At 42.5% G+C, this 16,202-nt stretch overlaps 1 pseudogene; it reads right to left on the minus strand.

The window, feature by feature from the left end:
- Positions 1–1,608: 1,608 nt before the first annotated feature.
- Positions 1,609–16,127, minus strand: LOC141083289 (prostaglandin F synthase 1-like; annotated as a pseudogene).
- Positions 16,128–16,202: the final 75 nt, after the last annotated feature.

Below are 16,202 nucleotides of genomic sequence, written 5' to 3' on the forward strand. Positions count from 1 at the left end.
GCACGTCCAGTGTTCCAAGCAGGGAACCACCAGAGGTGCTCCGCTGCTCTCTAAGCAAGGAGCCGCAATGTGGTTGTGCAGAACTACCCTGTTGTGTGGGGTGCGGGTGTTGGAGTGTGGTCAGGAGCTCCCACCTTACCCGGATGGTGGGGCACTACACCTTAGGAGAAGGTGCAGTACCTCTGTGGCGACTGAGCCTCAGGGGCGCCACACGCACATTAGAGAACAGCCTAGCAACGTCATTGCAGGCTGTGGGGGGCTGCGGTGGGTTTCTGCGGGAGGGCGAGGATGGGGTCAAAAATGACACTGTCCCGTGAGAATTGGGATGGTTGGGAGATATAGTCTGACCTGCCGGGTCCCTGGCTCCCCCCGGCCCCAGTCGCTGTGGCGACTGCTGAAACCATGGTAGTTATGCCCCTGGGGGATGGTAACAGCTGCAGGAAATTAAGGGATCTATATGGAGGGTCCTGCAGACATATTACTGGATGTAAACACGACTGCTAATAATCTCATTATATCAGACGATCTGAAAACTGCGACCTGGACAGAAATAAGACAGAATCATCCAGAAACAGCAGAGAGATTCCAGAATAATCAGGTGATGAGCGGGAGGGGATTTACCTCAGGACGACATTACTGGGATGTGGATGGCTACAGTAGATCAGGACTGTGGAATGTGGAGATGTGTTACCCCAGTGTAGACAGGAGGGGGTGCTACACATCTTTTGGATATAATAGGAAATCCTGGTGTTCAGACAGAGGGTGGACTTGTAATAATCAGTAATTGTCACAAGCTCTTCTTACCTCACCAGATCTCAGTCTCATAAACTGCTCAAATATGTCTACAAATCTGTCTGCAGTGATGGTGCACCTCTCAGATGTTTACTGGCTCCTATCCATTTGTATCAGTACTGGCTCGTTCACGAATATGTTATTACTGAGAGATAATAAAGAGCCAATGTCACTTTGATGTTTTAGAATTGCTGACCGAGTAGATATCTCGAGGGTCATTGCTGATGAAATTCATAACTTTTTTTTTCCAAATTGTTCCTCAGATTAGAGGACGCTCTCTAGTTTCTAGTCTCTGTGACTATTACTACATGGCAGGTCTATCTGATTGTTGATCATAGTAAAATGGGCCCAAGTCGTTACTGCATTTGAGCTTTTTTTTTAGTCTAGTGTTTGGTGTTTTTAAGCTGTGTTTTTGATTTATGCCAAATTTTTATTTTATGTGTTTTACGTTTATATTTTTATAATCATCGTTGTGGATCTGGTTTTATTTTTCCAGATTTTTGTGACCCGATTCATTACATGCCACTTTTTAAAAAGTCGCTAAATTTTTGTCCGAGTGTACGTCAGTCTCACAATGGAGTGATTTTGTCAATGCTTGAATTTTGGGGGTAATTTTTGTGACATTTTAGCAGAACTTGTGACTTTATGTCCTAAAAAAGGGCAAAAAGACCAAAAAAAAACCACAAAAATAAAGAGCACTTTTTGATTTGAGGAAAAATTCATTGATCACATTTTGAAAAATTAAGCACAAAAAAAACTCATTGAATGCAACAAGATAAAAAAGAAAAGTAACTTAAAAAAAGCACAAATGATGAATGGGGCCCAAGTATTTATGTACAGCAGGAGAAACATGGCCCATTCCAGTGTCACCAGATATGAGAAAATCGTCTCCAGATTAATTGAATTTGCCTAAAATTTTACAAAAAATTCAGATTCTCCGGAATATTACATTTTTGTGGTTGGCCGGTGTAATATATTCCCAGACCCTTTTGTATCTTCAGTGATTTCTTTATTTTAAAAAAAAAATTCTTTAAAAAAATTAGAGCTTCAAAAACGTTCTCAATAATCAATTCGCAAAAGTCGGAGACCAACAAAACCGATGAATTTAATATTCTTCATCGAATGGATACTTCGGGTGATCTCTCAATCTGCAAAATCAGAAAAGGTGATGTTACATCTCTTGAAGTATGGGAGCAGGGGGAGAATTCAGCTGATTCTTCTCATCCACTTGGAATAATTAGAACCACTTGCTAGACATATTCTGATCCAACGGTCTGTTTTATCTGCGTCGTTCCCAGGTACTGAAGCTCAGCACTTATTGAAGTGAATGTGATCTGAGCTGCAGTACCTGAGACCGACCACTCCTCACTGTGTGGCGCTGTGGTGCTTCGGCTCACTACACTGTTTACTCCTCAGTATACTGTGAGTAGTGGTCGGTCTCAGGTGCTTCAGAAAGTGCTGAGCTTCAGTATCTGGGAACGATCACTACATAGCTGTGGTTTTTCAGCTCCATACACTATCTACTTCCAAATGCCATGGGACCTTCTACCAGCTGATAGTAGGGGTAGTATGTACTGTACCCCCAAATATATGCTGTAGGTGAGGTGTCTTACATAAAAAATAGGCTATCAATGTTAAGGTTCTGGACAACCCATATAACTCAAGCATTTGTCCATGTAATGCTTTTTCATTGCCGGTTCATGGATAAGACGCCTTCCTACTTGCCAACTCTTGGAGATACGTGTCCAAATGTGCAACTGATTCCATAACTCTACTGATTTGTCATCATGCTTGATAAAATATGTCTTGCATGGATTCACACCACGGATGTAGACAGGTTGGCCGATGTGGTGACAGTAGTCCAAGAGACCGTGACTTTTTGGCCTTCTGAGAAAAATATGTGTGTACTTAGGGAGAGACTTGTCAATCACCCGGAGAAGCCGTCTCAGATTTATCTCGTCACTCCCAGTCGGTTCTTCAAACTGCGTTTCAGAGAGAGACATAACTGGCTATAGTCACACAACCAGGCTCTGGTTCAGGCTGTCTATGGTTTACCCAGCATTAAAGATGAGGGAATAAACGGAATTGAATTTTTCAAAAAAATTTCTGCATTTGCCAAAACGCAGATTTTTCTCTAATTTGCTTCACTATGGATTCAGCAAATAGATAGCTGCTGGCCACCATATTTCTGAACCATAATGAGTCAAAAAATCCTTAAACTTCCCGTACCACACACCTCTGCTACTCACCGCCACCCGTCCGGTCCCCACCGCATCTTTTGATTCCCTACCGTTCGTGTTGGAATCTTCAAGCCTCCCGCACTGTACAGGTCTTCCTGCTTTCCTGGCACAAGGGAGGGTTTCGCACATGAGAGAATGAAGGTCTTCTCATCTCGTGATGTCTTGACACCGTTGACCTCCTGTGCTCTTGCCGAGATCCCTGCCAGTGCCATGACAGCCGGAAATTCGGCACAGTGTAAGAGGCCCGAAGATTCCAACTTGATTGGTGGCTCATCGGTAGATGCGGCAAGGATGGGATGGGTGGTGATGAGAAGCAGAGGGACCTTAGAAGTGAGCATAAGGGACATTAAATTTGCAGGGAAAAACTTTTCCGTGAATCAAATTTCCTGGAGAAAAAAAAAAGCTCAAACCGGCGAATTCGAATTTTGCCTGATCTGTTCAACTCTAGCTAGCATGAATCAAGTGGCAGGATCCCTGTAAGGCCGGGATCACACATGCGAGAAACCCGGCCAAGACTCGCATGTTAATACCCGGCACTCGGGAGCGGAGAGTGCGGCTCCATGTATTGGTATATCCGAGTGACGGGTATTAACATTCGAGACTTGGCCATGTTTCTCGCATGTGTGATCCCGGCCTAAGAGTATTGTCGGTGTGTTCTCCAGCCGTACCTACAGAACACAATCTGAGAAGGTGACATGTTCCGGAATAGATTGAGTTACTCTAACTCCAGCATTACACGTCAGAAACCTTCCTGCTTTAAGACATTTTCAACAGCTCCTGAGGAATATGGAGTCTCTTCTGGGAAGATTGTCCTTTTCGTGAGGGTTTTCTGGACCATCAGGAAGAGTTGACTTGTACTGTATGATGTAGATGTACAACTCTATGTGTTGCTTATGTATAGTGTAGGTGTATTCCATATATATGGAGCCTAAATGCAATTTGTCTAGAATTTTTGGAACATATTCTCCAATACGTCGCACTTACTTAGTCGCATCCACGTAGCGAAAATTTCGATTCAGTCCATTGAGGCTTTTTATTTCTTCCTCACTCAACTCAAATTTAAAAACCTGAAATTAGAAATGACCATAGGTAGAAGTCAACTTATTCTATACTTCTAAAAACCACTTACACCTCGCTGAACAATTACCGATCTCTTGGAAACTGGACCTTAGCATTTGTAAAAGAGGAACCCAAAAGAATAAGCTAAAATATCCTCAGTCTATGAAGATTGAAGAATATTGGCACTACCTATATTTACTACATATTTGCATACCTCTGTACTTTTCCATTAACCATTAAAAGGGCATTTTTACTTTTGCAACCAATTATTTCATTGCTGCAGAGCATTTCCACTAAAGGCACAGGCAACTTTGCAAAATTTCCTGCTTTTTGGTAAGTAATGTGCTCATATGTGTCTCCAAGGTAACAGACTACAAACAAATCCTGTGCCATCTAATCCTAAGTGTACAAGAATTGCTGAGGATTTCCCATTCGGATCTTAGGAAGTGCAGTAGCTGAAAAGTGGATGCGATTTGTAGAATTTGCAGCCACTTGCTACAGAAGTTTGTTGTAGATTTTTCCCTGTTGCATTCTATACTGTGGTCACAGTTTCCAGCAAAACTGAACTGTGGATATTGCTGCCGATTATCCATGGATCTCCACCTGCCATGGACTCCTAATACTGGGAGACTTTGCTTTCTAGCTGATCGAGCCAAGCCTAAATACAGTTTTGTAATCATGTTGGCAGTGACTTGCTGGAAATATTGGCAGAGTACTTTGAACCTGGAGGGAAGCTCTCTTAAGCAAGAGGGTTGCGTCACACTTACATGCATTCTCTTGAGTCAACTCTTGGCATTCTAGACTACTCATTCTCATGTCAGCACTCAATTTAATACAATTGGGTGCAATTTTGGTTGTTTGAAAAGGTTGTTTTTGGGTATGGATATCCTACTGTTGAACAGAGGTATTATCATCAAGGTACAAGGAATGAGATCGAATGCATAGTATGTCACATGATGGATGTGTTTTCGCCATAAGAAGTTGGGTAATTCTTTACTGGACCACTTCTTAAATAAAGTGTGACCTTCTAAATACCACATCTCATACCTCAAGATTCTGCTTGATCCTCTCCGGCTTAAAACTTTTTGCAAGAACCACTATCCCCCTCTGTAGCATATGTCTCATTGCGACTTGGGCAGGAGTTTGGCCATGTTTTTTTTGCAATTTCATTGAGCAGAGGGTCCTCCAGCAGCATTGGAGCAGTCGCTTCGGTCCTGGAAGAGCAAAGATGCAATGTAGACAAACTTAAAGGGATTATCCAGGACTTTTTTTTTCTATGGGGCTACGCACTTATTGGTAGGTAGTTGCTAACTATGTTCCTGCCATAGAAGAAAATGGCCAAAAAAGCATCCTTATTTGGGAACATTTTATCTCCTTTTTAAAGTCTTGTGAGCAAGGTTAATTCAATTAAGGGAATATTCCCTTGAATCTCCTGATGGTTTTAATGATTGCACCTGTGTTTTGTATGTTGTTATGTATATAACATTCATAATGAGGGACCGTATTCACACCATGACTAAGACCTGAAAGGTCGAAACGCGTCGGTTGATTACAAGAGTCCCCTGCATCAATTCAAAGCTATTTTTAAGGAATGTCTTGAATAAAAAGGAATTTTAACTATCATGCAGCTGCAATGCAGGTATGCTCGGACTCCACTAGATGGCAATAGAGTGGAGTAAGGACTGCACACTCCCAGGGCAGGCCTGCAATGCAGCAGCGCAAACTACCACTAGGTGGCAGCAGAATAATCACACAAGCCGAGTCGGTAACAGGCGAAGAGCGTGGTACAAAAGGGGAGGAGCAAAAGCGAAGTCAGAGGCAAGCCAGAAGGTCAGAGCCGATCGGGAGCGGGTGAGCCAAGGACAAAAGACAGAAGGAGGTCCGGATACAAGCCAAGTCACAATCAGGGAGTCACACACACTTACATTTTTTTTTCCCTCTTATACAGCATTTATTATTCACAATTGATCCACCATCTGGCAATGTGGTTCTTTTACGCTATTTGAACTGCTGTTACCTTTAGTCACCTCTCCAATCTGTATTACGTTTATTGCTGTGATATTCGCTTGATTGGATGATCTGGAGTAGCGTTCATGGTTTATTCTTTGCTACTCTATCATGATACTTTGAGTACTTATTTCTTAGGTTTGTCATGTATGATCTCTAATTTTAAGTTTTCATATTTCTTATGAGATCCCATTTTCTTTATTTTTTTCATTTATTATGGACTGATGTATAATGATTTATATGTGTTTGTTTATATTGTGCTTGTTTATCTGTTGTATTTTAGTTCTGACGAAGGCCATTTAGGCCGAAACGTCAACTTTTTTTTATGTGGATCCTTTTGTTTTTTTCTTTTCGTGCAATAAATATATTATTTCAGCATTGAAGAAGTGCCAAGTTCTATTTTCTTGGGTGGAACCATATTTGAGCACCCTATTAGAGTGCCACATAAGCCTGTGCTGCCATGCGTCAATCTCTCCCGGCTCAGAACAGTCATGGACCGCGCTTACCGGCAACTCTCTTGCTCCATGTGATGTCACAGTTCCTTCTCTTCCACGATGCTCTATCAAAGGAGCATACGATTAACGTCATGTCGATTGGCAGCCAGCTCAGCCTAACCCAGCATGGTGTTGGCTGTCAATCAACATGACATCAGGAGTGATGGCCCCTTCAACAGAGTGGAAGAGAATGAACTACTTTGTCGAAAATTACATCACAGGAAGCAGGAAAATCAATGGCATGAGAGGTCCATGACCACTCTGAGCTGGTAGACTTTGTCACAGGGCAGGTAGTCAGTAACAATCCGACTATAAATGCTTATACCAATAGGGAAACAAAAGTCCCAGATAACCCCTTTAGATTTGAGTGCAGTAAAATTTGCTTATTAAACATGCAACCCCCCGGTTCTCCCTTTGTACGGAGAAGAAGGATTCGGAGTAGTTGTAGTTGAAGGTTCGGTTTGTCCAATTCCAAGAGAGTTCTTACCAGTTTGCATCTCGAGTAGAGCCCAGCACCCCGTATGCCACCAGGACTATGTCGTGGGATTTGCAGAACTCCAGCATCTTGGCCTGATTATTGTAGATATGACATTCCACCTGGAGATGTACAACATGTCTAATGTAAGGACCAAAGACAGATTCCAATGGTAATTTTGTAAGGAAACGAAACGAGGAGTATCGTCTGGCTTGGTTGGAGCCAACACAACTTTTTCTACTCGGTTTGTTATGCTTGAACCCAAAATTATGGCTTAGTATTGGGCCACTCCTATGAGACATAAAGGTCGGTGGCTCACCAGGAAACCTCCCGTTCTACAAACGCTAAATCACAACTATACAAATAAATTTAGCTGAAGGACAATTCAGTATCAATCACCTTCTCCTACCCCTTGTTCAAAACCTACAGTCTATAGACTAAGCTGATGATCTTGACCATGCGTGCACCAGCAGTGGGGTGAGGATGGTGATGTTCCTAGCTCTGGTAGACTTAAAAATGTCTGCCCAGGGAAAACTCCTTAAAGGGAATCTGGGAATAGGATCAACCGTCCTAAGGTCACAGAAAGTGAAATAAAATGATACCTTGATATCTGCGATACGATGTCTTATTCAAGAAAAATACATGTTTTTCTTAATATAAGGTAAATAAGCTGTTTAGATCTATGGGCGGGGCACTGCTCTCCCTGAGAATATGCCTCTAAATGTTATTTTAAATTAAAGGGGTGTTTCCAGTGTGAGACATGTAATGACTGCCTGTCTGCTTTCCTGATCTACATGTCTCACACTGGTAACATTTAAAATAAGCTCTGGAGACAGAGCCTCAGGGAGATCTATGTCCAGCCCATAGATCTAAACAGGTTATTTTACATATTATGAAAAATGTGGCTTTCTCTGGCATAAGACATCATATCGCAGATATCAAGGTATCATTTTATTCATTTTTTTATAACCTACGTGCCCATATAAACGGCTTAGGAGAGTTGATCCTACTGACAGAAGCCCCTTAAGGGGATCCAGCTTTTCTAAGTATACATCATATCTAAGTCTAGTAAATTTTTGGCTTTCGCTATTGGCAACGTCTTATTAAAAAAAAAGTAAAAAAATGCAAATTTATTTATTTTACTCATTTTTATAGCGCCATTAATTCCACAGCGCTTTACAGACATTGTCATCGCTGTCCCTGATGGGGCTCACAATCTAAGTTTCCTATCAGTATGTCTTTTGAATGGGGGAGGAAACCCACCGGAACACCATACAAACTCCTTGCAGATGTTGTCCTTGGTGGGATGTAAACCCAGGACCCCAGCGCTGCAAGGCTGCCATGCTGACCACTGAGCCACCGTACAGTGCTAACCACTGAGCCACCATGTCGCCCATATTCAATAATCTTGGAGACAGGATAGTTCTGCGTCACCTGGTTGCACACAGGTTTGTATCTCAGCCCCGGCATGTTGAGGATGAGCTCCAGTTGCTTATGGTTGAAGTTGGAGACGCCTATAGATCTGACCAGTCCGGCTTCTTTACAATCTTCCATAGCCTAAAAGAAAAAAAAATCTCAAAAAGGGAAAAAACTTCTAAGAAGAGTGGGATGAGAAGTGACAACTATACTGAGCCCATTTCTGCCTTGTAGATCTGTTATCACTGTCTACTGGAGGATTCCGGTCACAACCTATTCATGAGATAGGCAAAAATGTTTTTATTTTTATTTTTTTACCCCTTATATTCCAGAGGCACAGCTTATAAAAGTGCTGGAAGTATGACAACATGGATTTTGTATACAGCTCCTAGGCAAGAGTATGTGTTTCCAAAGATCACAAACATGAAATAAACCCTGTGTAGTTATGCAAACCTTCTACTTCTCAACCTACGAATTACAGATATACATTCAGATACTTATAAATAAGCTTTAGTCATATAGATAGCAACGTGACTAAAGGATCAGACTACACTGGAATCATTTGTAGTCTGTTACCATGGAAACATAGCTGATGTCACAGCTCACCTCCTCCTCCTGTACAATGACTGATAACACCTCTATATACAGTAGGTAACACATGATCCTCCATTCACAATAGGTGATGTCACAGCTCACCCCCTCTTCCTGTACTATGACTGATAACACCTCTATATACAGTAGGTAACACAGGATCCTCCATTCACAATAGGTGATGTCACAGCTCACCTCCTACTCCTGTACAATGATGGATAACATCTCTATGTACCGTAGATAACACAGGATCCACCACTCACTATAGATGTTACAGCTCACCTCCTACTCCTGATATACAATAACTGATAACAGCTTTATGTACAGTAGATAACACAGGAGCCATCATTAACAATGGGGAATATCACAGCTGAGCCTGCTCACTGTCCCTTCACGATGACCTTCATTAGATGCTTCAATGCAAAAGATACATTCTGGGTCTGAACATTGTGGCTATGTACATGTGTTGTTTCCTGAAACAGCAGGAAGTTAAAATTTAAAATAAAAGCCCCAGTGGTTGGTTTTAAAACTTGAATATATCTATTTTTCATTATAAATACAGATTGTGATATCTTAACCCCTGATATCCCGGGCCATTTTCCGTTTTTGGCGATTTCGTTTTTTGCTCCCCTTCTTCCCAGAGCCATAACGTTTATTATTTTTTGGTCAAAATGGCCATGTGAGGGCTTGTTTTTTGCGGTGACAAGATGTACATTTGAAATACACTATTGGTTTTACCATATAATGTACTGGAAAACAGGATAAAAATTCCAGGTGCGGTGAAATTGCAAAACTAGCTGTAATTCTACAGTTATTTATCGGGTTTTTTTTACCTTGTTCACTAAATGCTAAAACTGACCTGCCATTATGATTCTCTAGGTCATTACGAGTTCATAGACACCAAACATGTCTAACTTATTTTTTTATTTAAAAGGTGAAAAAAAATTAAAAGTTGTTAAAAAAAAAATTTGCACCATTTTCGGATGCCCGGGAAGTCTCCATTTTTTGCAATCTTGGGTTGGGTGAGGGCTTATTTTTTGTGTGCCAAGCTGACGTTTTTAATGATACCACGTTTGTGCAGATACGATCTTTTGATCGCTCGTTATTACATTTTAACGCAATGTTGCAGCGACCAAAAAACCGTAATTCTGGAGTTTTTACTTTTTTTATCACTACCACTGGGCGGTGCTCATAGCAATCTGGCTATGACAACCATAGAGGTCTGCCGGAGTCCTCTAGTTGTCATGCCAACCCATCGGGGACCCACGATAACGTGACGAGGTCACCGATGGGCGGGATTTCCGGCGTCTTGCCAAAGCGCGAGTTAAATGCCGCTGTCAGAAATTGACAGTGGTATTTAACTAGTTAACAGCCATGGGTGGATCGCGATTCCATTCGCAGCTGTTGCTGGAACATGTCATCTGTATATATCAGCTGACATGCCCAGAAAGGTGCGGGTTCAGCGCCGGAGCCTGCACCAAGCAGGGGGAATCCGACATCAACGTACTATTACACATTACGCCCGATATTGGAGAGGGGTTGAAAAAAATTGCCAACATTTAGAAAAAAATATATGTAACACAAAAATATGATTTAAGCAATCGGTCATTTTCTGATGATAACTTCTCTTTAAGTCATTCTACAGAGTTGCTGTTACGTAAGTGTTGAATTCATCATCATTGAAGAAGAAACAAGCCATTAGAGTCACTCGTAAACTGAGATGTCACCGGTGGCATGTGGAAGGACCATGTGACTCCAATAGCAAACTGAAACCTCTGAAAAGTCTAAGGTTTGTCTACATACCTTCCAAGTGTCTCGAATATCAGTATTGTGATAAATCAATTTTCCATTTTCATCTGTTGGCCATAGATCATCACCAGGCTTAAAAGCAAGAATAAAACAAAAATATCAAAACACAATCTATGAAATTCAGTGTCAAAAAGAAGGAAGACCATGAGATAAGTTGGATCTGTTCTTTAGCCACCACAAGAGTTCAAGCTATGAACAGTTTAGAAAATGTTGGGGGTCATGTACAGACCTTGAATTCAAAGGGATTATCAATCAGATAAAGATCTAAGTAATCCAGACGTAGAACCTTCAAAGACTTCTCAAGAGCATGACGGACCAACTCGGGGGACTGATAGGTGCTCCACAGCTAAAAGGGGGAAAAAGTAAAAATTGCTTAAAAATGTACTTAAAAGTTAAGGATCCATGGAAGAGTGGATGATGGCTAAGAAATACTGTAAAAAAAGAGCTACCACCCTGCATCTGTTACTTTCGACAATGACCAAGATAGTGGCTAAAGAGGACAACTGATGGCTGCCCATGGAAGCATGTCATTGTGATCAACTTGCTGGTGTAGAACACGTCTTCTCTCTTGACCGTTCCATCCGTGATCTTCACATTGATACCTCGTCCGACCTCAACCTCATTCCCGTATATTAATGCGGAATCAATGTGATGATACCCAACATCAAGAGCGACTTTCACAGCCTCCTCCGCCATTGACTTAGGGAACTAAAATAATGATAGGGGACAAGGGTAGACAGGAACATAGGGTTACATGAACATTTCATTTAGCAAAACCACATCCAGGTCGAAGTCTCCATTATAGTTGACATCTTCTCCGACTGTGTACTTTCCCCTGATTCTACCTCTTTATTCTACCTTTGCAATAACCCTGCAGGTACTGAGGATGTCGCCACGGAACAGAGAAAAACCAAGAGTTAAACATAACTTTGCTCCCAGATAATTTTGGCAAGTTAACTAACATGGCTCCCAGGGAGATGCTAGACCTGGGTCCTCCCCCAACTATTTGGTCTGCCCCCTCCGCACTATTGTGCGACATCCTACCGAGTGCGCCACTTGTAGTAACCCTGCAGGTACTGAGGATGTCGCCACGGAACAGAGACAGACCAAAAGTTAAAGGGTTTATTTACAGGAGATAAATTTTCCACGCAGGAAGGAGCAGTAAGGGGACTGAATGAGTAAGAGTAGGAGTAACAATATAAACAGCAAAATAGACTAAGAAAATGACTAAACAGTTATGCAGAGTTGAGACGGTTTGACTGGAATTAATATGACTTATCAGTCCGGGGAAAGCTTGATTGCAGGTTCTCTTTCTCCCACATTGGCGCCGTCAACAGCAGTGCTCACAGTCTCTGTAGTCTCCTCTGGATGTAGCTGGAACCTAAGGGGTTAAGTCTCTGCATTCTCTTCTCAGGGTGAAGCTGGAACCTCAGGGGTTAAAGCAGGAAGCAGGGGGACGCTGCAAACTTGAGTCTCCCCTGCACTAAGTCTCTGTATGTTAAACTGACAGTCTCTCCACAGTAACGATGCTGCACACACTGGGCAGTCTACTTGACACACTCAGGGGTCTCGGCTTGCCACTGCTGTCACTGGCGCTGCGCGCTCGAGTCACTGTCTCTGCACTGTCAGGAGGGAAATCTCCTCTGGTCACGGAGGCTCCCGAGTCCACGTACTCACATACAGCTCTCACTATGGCTCGTATCTCAGTCTCAGTGCTCTGATGGGGAGTCCTCTCCCTCTGGGAGCACGGTGATGTAGCCTGCTTTCTCTCTGCTGCGCTCCCCCCCTGTCTCTGGTGCGCTCTCCTCTGTGCCTGGCACGCTCTTCTTTCGCGCCCTCTGCCTGCATACCTTCCGGTCCATCGCCCCTTCTCCTTCCTCTCTGCCCCTTGCAGTCACATGATCCAGTCGCTCCAGGGCAGAAAGTCTTCCTCCTGGCAACCCTGCTGTCTGGCTAAGTGGTTCCAGGTATGGAGCAGGGAAGATAGCCTCCTTTGGGCTCTTCTTCTTCTTCGCCCCCTTACATTCCTCCTCTCTTAAAGCTCGCCATTCCACAGGCGAGGGTTCGTCGTCCCCCCTTACACCTTCACCAAGGCTTTTTCAGGCTACAACTTGACTGATTATCTCTAACATTGTGCTTGCTATGCCACTCCAGGTGTCTCGTTCTCTGCCTGCTCTTCTTCTTGTATGACGTGTCCTGTGTCTACTGTGTCTCCAAGCAATATGCCAACATCAGCTCCTCTCGTTATCCCCTCATTGCCATGCACTATCTGCACTACTGAATGTTCAGGCTGTAAGAGAAGAATGAGTGAATGTCTCCTGGACAATTCCAAGGGGAACCACTGTTCTTATAGTCTTCTTCAATGCGATGAATGATATGAAGCACAGAAATTTCCCTGCCCTCCATGATTACATTACAGACAGTTATGTAAGTCAATCGCTCCTCTTATAACATGCCTGTATTAATAATACTGCTATTATCACAAAGATTTCAAGTTTTAAGAAGCCATCCTAGATTTGTATCTATGAGCTATCACAACCTACCTCCTGAGGGGCATAGGTGCCCAGTCCCACCACTGGTATTTTGTGCCCATCGTTCAGTGTAAATCGTGACTGTTTTGTCAGCGCCATAATCCTGTTTGTGGCTCGATCCATCCTGAAGTATCTTCTGTGAACATTGACTTGCTTGGCTGAGCCCCAGGAGCGGCGCTCCACCTCTTGGCTCCAATATAGACCATGGCGCTCACTGAGCATAGATTATTCTGGGTCACTGCTATGCCTGTGCCAGCTTCTGAGCAGTGGGAGAAAAACTTATCTTCTACTTTTAAGAGAATGCTTTTTTATGTTGTTAATGACTGGTACATACTGTATATTATAAACGTAATATTTATATACAGCTGCAATCATAATTATACCGACCTCCCCACCCATCTTCCATCATTGCAAATTCAGTTTATTAGCAAAGTTTGCAGTAAACCAACAAAACATAATTAAAATAAGCTCAAGAACCCTACATTAATCCATGATATTGTCACAATTCCTCTACTCAGAGTGTCTGGGACTCGGTGATGGGCAGCTCTGTCATCCTATCCTGCACTGGGGCGTGCTGAGTGGTCAGTGCTTTGATGGCTCGGTTGACCTATCTGGAACTGGAAGGAGCAGACATTTCCACCGGTGCTCCCTGCGCTTGGTGATTGCCCTGCTATTTAGGTGAGCTGTCTGGCCCAGATCACTGCAAGTCAAATGCTTGTTTTAAGTTTGTGCTCCCTGGTGTGTGTTCTCCTGTTCCCTGTGTGGTAAGTTCTGATCTGTTGCTGCTGACCTTTGGACCGTGTTCTGACTACCTGTTTGTATTTGCCCCTTTTTCTGATATTCCTTTGCTGACCTTTGGACTGTGTTCTGACTACTCGTTTGTTATTGCCCCTTTGTACTGTATTTGATATTCTGCTGCTGACCTTTGAACCGTGTTCTGATTACCTGCGTGTTATTTCTCCTTTGCTTATCCGCTATTTCTCTGGTATTCTGACCCTGGCATGTGAGCATTTAGGGCCCCGCTTTAAACTTTTGCTCAGGGTCCCACTTTGTCTAAAACCAGCCCTGCTCATTATAGATACACTGGCATCACAAAAGAACAGCCTCAATAAAAGGGGGCAATCCAGCAGGATGCCCTGAAAGGCAGTGGCCGCATCTTATAGCAGCCAAAACTGCTGACAGGTTCGCTTTAAGGCCACATGGATCTCTCACTTATTGCTTGAGCATTGTGTCTAGCTGTTAGCCTAGGTCCAGTCTCCAGCTCCTGAACTGTCTTACCCAGACAGTTCTCATTTATCCCCAGATTGTTTCCTACAATTCCTCTACTGTCTCCAAGGTCTTCTATTACTGCTTGCTGTTCCTGCTCATGCTCCTTTGGTTTCCTTAGATTTTAGCAGTGCTACACCAGAGTCATAACAGCAGGTCGTCTTCTCATCCATCCTCCCGGTGGATAGACATAGAGCAATGAAATTGAACAGGATTCTACACGTGAACAACTGGCTATGTCGATGGTGTCTTCAGAAATATTTTGGGTTTCTTGGCCATGGAGTGAAGTACATGTATGATGGGCTTCTTGCTAGAGATGGGTTACATCTTACATAAACCGGAAAACACATATTTGATAGATGCCTGGATACACTCATCAGGAGAGCTCTAAACTAGAGCAATACTCTGCTATTAGAAGTGTAAATAAAGAAGAAAGCACCTGTATGTAAGTACTGTATGTAAACTAATTTACAAATGCTGTGCTGAAATCAAGATATACTATATCTACTGCATTTCCCTGATCCACCCAGTCAGTGATTCCATCCTAGAAGGAAATTATATTAGCCTGGCGTGACTTGTTTGCTACAAACCCATGCTTGCTCTGGTTAATTACTGTATTCTTATCCAAGGACTTACATACAGGTGCTTCTCACAAAATTAGAATATCATCAAAAAGTTAATTTGTTCCAGTTCTTCAATACAAAAAGGACATTTATTACCCTCTTTCTGAGTCCATTAAAATCGCCTTTCTGAAGTCTAAATTTAAAATATTCTTCATCGATGATCTTCCTCCTCTTCTAACATTTGAGGAAAGCATGATTGCTGCCTATTAAATTCCCAGCCACCTTAACTTCCTTAACAATTTCCTAGGATGTGGAGATCAGTAGATCAGGATTATGGAGATGTGCTGACCCAGTATAGACAGGAGGGGGCGCTACACATCTATTGGATATATTAGGAAATCCTGGTGTTCAGGCAGAGGGTGGACTTGTAATAATCAGTATTCAGTGAAACATAATTGTCATGGCCTCTTCTTACCTCACCAGATCTCCAGTGATAGGTTCAGGATATATCTGGATTATGAGGCCGGGCAGTTGTCCTTTTATGAGCTGTGTGACCCCATCAGACACGTACACACATTCATTGCTGCCTTCTCCGAGTTTCTAGTCTCTGTGACTATTACTACATGACAGGTCTACCTGGTTGTTGACCATAGTACAAACTTCAAAGTAAGTAGACAGAATATGGGCCAAATTCACTACTTTTTGACTTTGCTTTTGGTGTTTTTTTTACACCTGCGTTTTTGATTTAAGCCAATTTTTTATTTCATTTTATATGTGTTTTACGTTTATATTTTTTATTGTCACCATTGTGGATCTGGTTTTATTTTTCCATACTTTTGTCACCTATTCATTACATGCCACTTTTTAAAAAAATAGCTATCTTTTTGTCCAAATGTACGCCAGTCTCACAATGGAGTGATTTTGTCAATGCTGTAATTTTTGGGGTCAATTTTTGTGAC

The sequence above is a fragment of the Dendrobates tinctorius genome, unplaced genomic scaffold, assembly GCF_039654945.1.
Source record: "Dendrobates tinctorius isolate UK_male_01 unplaced genomic scaffold, ASM3965494v1 ptg000020l, whole genome shotgun sequence".
Taxonomy (NCBI): Eukaryota; Metazoa; Chordata; class Amphibia; order Anura; family Dendrobatidae; genus Dendrobates; species Dendrobates tinctorius.